We start from the raw sequence: 4471 nt of genomic DNA, 5'->3' as shown, positions 1-4471 counted from the left end.
AACTTTCCCTTGATTAGAAGAATCAAAGAGAACATCACCTGCTCTGCTGCTTGCCAGGAACCCAGACCCCTTCACCCTTGCACCCATCCCTGTAGTCACTTTTGATCCACTCAAGGTCTCCCCTAGTAGTATCATTGGTGCCCACATGGATGAGCAGCATGGGGTAGTAGTCAGAGGGCCAAATGAGTCTCGGTAGTCCCACCATGACATCTTGGATCTGGGCTCTGGGCAAGCAGCAGACTTTCTGATAACAACAGGTCAGGTCACCAGATGGCTCCTTCCATCCCCCGTAGAAGGGAGTCTTCAACCACCACCACCCATTGCTTCTTGTTGGTGCTGGTTTTCTCACCTTGGTGAGGCCTGGCCTGTCCTCATCGATGTGCTCCTCACCCTCTGTTGCTAGGGCTGTATATCTGTTCTCCAAACAAACTGCTGCAGGTGGAGATGAAGATTTATGCTTGCTGCTAGAGGTCACAAGCTTCCACCTTCCACCCTCCTGGGAGTCCATGTCTTCTCTTTTATCTGGCACTGCATCTGGTAGTTCTTTCTCCACAGTCCCGGAGGTGTCATCCAGCACTAAATTGATGAACTCCTCATGGCAGAGGATGCTTCAGAGCCTCCTCCTGTAGATCTTTTGCCTGTTCCCTGACACACTCCACTAGAAATCACTGCTCACACCCCAAGCACTTCCTGACCTGGTTGTCACTGGAAGGAACCGGCAAGCTGCAGTCCTCATACTGCCAAACCCAGACCTGGGGGGAAGCCTCTATGGTGATTGGTCATGCCTGGACAGAAACCTCACAGATGCAAGCAGTGGCAGTGGCTCTGGCATTGTGATGTACTCCAGCCACTTCCCTGGGTCTCTTAGTCTGCCCTCTCTCTCTTACTGCTCTTCTTCCAAGCACACCTCGCTGGCTCCCTTGTCTCTCAGGGAGTCTCCTTTTATACCCTGCTGGGCTCTGCCCCCTCGGTAGGGCTTCTGTCAGGCCCAGGCAGCAATTGTTCAGCCAGCAATACTCCCAGATTCTCAGAGCATGCATCCCAAACACACAAAGCCCACCAAACAAACACTCAGCAAACCAAAGGCACAGGCAACTCTGGATTACTTACCTTCCCTGGGCAGGATCTGGTGTCTGGTGCCTGGCTTCTCCTCTCCTTCCTCCCCTTGCTCCCAGCAAACTGCCTGCAAACAGCTTACCCTGTTTGCAGCCTCTGTACACTGGCTTCTTAGTCATTAGCTCCCTGCTCAGCAAAAATTTCTGCAGCATCTAGAAAAACTGGGCACTGCTATCAGTTGAAAGTCTCTCTTGAGATAAAAATCACAATGCACCAATAATTCTATATTTCAAGCCAAAGATTACATTTAGTTGAACTAGCACAAATTGTGGATTTCAACTTTTCAATGAATTGTTTTGTTGAAATATCAAATGGATGAAGAGTGAATATTTTTACAAGACCATTTATGAATTTTTCTCCATTTGTGATCATCTCTGATTTTAAAGATTATCTTGAATATAGTAAGCCAAATTCCTCATGGTGTGACATGTGATGGCAGAACTTGTACATAACAATGCTAAATTAAACTATTCTGTGTTTTTCTACTATTCTCTGGATAAACCAAATGGAGGGGGGTTTTGATACTGCTTTGGAAATGGAGTTCCGGAAATGAATTATGGTTGGTTGATTTTTGTTGTTGTTGTTTATAGTATGAACTTGCCTAAATATCTGCATGCCATTGTGCAAGACACTATCCAAACATATAACAGAAAAGGGGTCCTACCAAAGTGCAAGAATGTTTGCTGTAGATTTTGACAAATGGGTTACAGGGATAATTCTAAAGAAACTGAGTATTGTGTAAAAATATCCAAGTGGATGTTGCTTCATTAAAAAGCGTTTGCAAAGAACACATCAATAGAGTAATTTTTAAGGAATATTTATTTTCAGTTTCATTTAAATAACCCACTTTTGTAACACATGCTAAAATCTTTAAGAAACAGTCTAAGAAATTTCAGCAGTGTAGCCACAGGGATAAATGAAATGCATTTCAGTTCTGTAGATTAAAATACAGAATATGTTTGCCTCATTCTGCATTTTACTTTGTTGCTGCATTTTGGTTTGCTTCACATTAAAAACACATGACTGACACTTGTTATACCAGTAAGCCTTTTTATTGAAAAAAAATATTATTGCATTAAACTACATTCCCAGGAATTCTTTGAATAACCTAAAAAAAAAGCTGCATTGCATGTACAATAGTGCAATTCACTTAGCTACTGTATAATATAAAACACTTTATACAGAGAATACAAAACAAAATTACTAGTTTACATATTATACTAGCCAGAGTATTTTTCAGTTTTAATATAAACTAAACACTTTTAAAATCAATCAGGTTAAATGGCATTTTTATGCAAATCTGCACAACAAATGTACATGTTCCGTATTTTACAGGTATGCCTCCCCTCCAGAAATAAAAATAGAAGTTGCATTGTTTTGGAAGATAGGGAACTCAATTCTGTTATTGGAATTGTACAATAATTGGTGGCCCATATTTTTTGGACTAAGGGCCAAGTCATATAAAATGATGCCAAAATAGTTTATTGACTTTGAGTGCATATCCCATATGAAATCACATACCAATACCACCAGGATACTGTACCTCTCTCTAAAATTGTTCTGAATGGAACAGGAATTGAAACTTGGCTGCACATATCAGATCCAAGAAGGCTGGTATAAATAATGTATAAATGTGTTGAAAAATAATATACTTGGAAAATAAAATGTAAGCGAGTAAATACAGCAAATAATGCATCTTGAATTCTATAATTGTTTAACAAACTCTTTCAAAAAAATCTACTGAAATGCACTAAGAAATCCATTTTAGATTTCTTTCTTTGCATCCAGAGTAGCTATTTTGCATTCACTCATTTTCTGTTCCTTCTTAACCTGTTTTCTCCATTAATAACTTTATTTTTCACAGTTCCATTTTTAGGTGTTTGTTTTGTATCGCTCTCTTTTGCTTCCTTGGACAACTGCCATAGTTGTCAAAAGCAATAAAGCTCAACTTTTTTCTTGATTAGGCCTTTTTCCAGGATACCACTAGTTTATTTTACTGTATGTTAAGAGATTATGTGTATAAGTATTTTATTAGATGTCTACTAGCAAAGTGCATGGGTCACAACTTTTGTTTCTGTTTTTTCTTTCAGATTTGTTTTTCTGTCAATAGTTCTTGTTACCTTTAAAAAGAAGTATTCCTCATCCCACACAGAATGGGATTTTGAAGCACATGTTTAAATTTAAAGATGAAAATCATTCTATTGAAGCCCACAGGACCACACGGGTAAAGTTGAATATCTGTACCAAGTTTTGATTTAATATGTGAAGTTCATACATAAAAATCTGTGTGTGTTTGTGCATCTACTGTCCTGCAAATCTTTACTGCAATTGTGTGTACAGCTGGATAGCTATCAGTTTGCATGTGCTGTTGTTCAATATGCACATGCAAACACCATAACTATACATACATGCATATATTTGTTCGTGAATTTAAGAATGTTATTTCAACAAAATTTAGCTGGGGTTAAATGGCCTGAAAATGTATTGTTTTAGTGTCTGGAAAAGGTATTGTTTCCACCCCTCCCAAAAGAATCACAGTCTTGTTGAGTGATACTTCTGAGAATTAAGAGGTTAAGATCCTACACGTGCTTTTGCAGCATTCCTTGCACCTCTGTTGGAGAGCCTGATAGACATGTTAATTTCTGCATCTGTCTTGAGTAAGCTTATTCATCTTAAACAGTTTGAAATATTTATGCATGTCTGTTTATTGTTGGTGATTAGTTACCTTTACATCTTGTCTGTTTTCTATTTTTTCACAAAAAATATTCCTATTGAGTACTGTTTAAAACTCAATTATTGAATACATTAAAAACTCCACAGATGTTGTTTTAATGTAATTTTATCTGTATGATGTCAGCTCTATTCAAGAATAACACACTTGGGGTAACATGAACCACTATGAGTCTTATAACAAGAAATCTTTCTATCTCCTTGATAAAGAGATTAATGAATCAAAAAAATTAAAACCAAAAACTGTTTTGAGCTCCACTATGAAGTCATGTTGCTGGTGCCCCCTTTCCCTTTCTGTTTTGGCAGTATATCTAGTTGAGTTTCCAACTAATTATTAAAGACAATGGAAACACTTCATTGTTTTGAATTGAAACACTTAAATCTGTAGGCATCTATTCAGGCAATGATTCCTGTCTTACTAAATAATGCTTATTGTGTCCACCAATTTTGAATATACAACTTGAAACACAGATGATTTGATTTGCAGAGGCTGAACTTTTTTCAGTGAACTGCAAATTCACCAAAACATGGACATTTGTGGGAAGTGAAACTATTTGTGAATTTGGGCTTAATTTGGCAAATTATTTTGACTGCTCTTTGTCCAAAAATGGGAAACTGGAAATTA

Source organism: Alligator sinensis, unplaced genomic scaffold (assembly GCF_000455745.1).
Source record: "Alligator sinensis unplaced genomic scaffold, ASM45574v1 scaffold303_1, whole genome shotgun sequence".
Taxonomy (NCBI): Eukaryota; Metazoa; Chordata; order Crocodylia; family Alligatoridae; genus Alligator; species Alligator sinensis.
The sequence above is the reverse complement of the archived record's forward strand: the minus strand, read 5'-3'. Positions refer to the sequence as shown.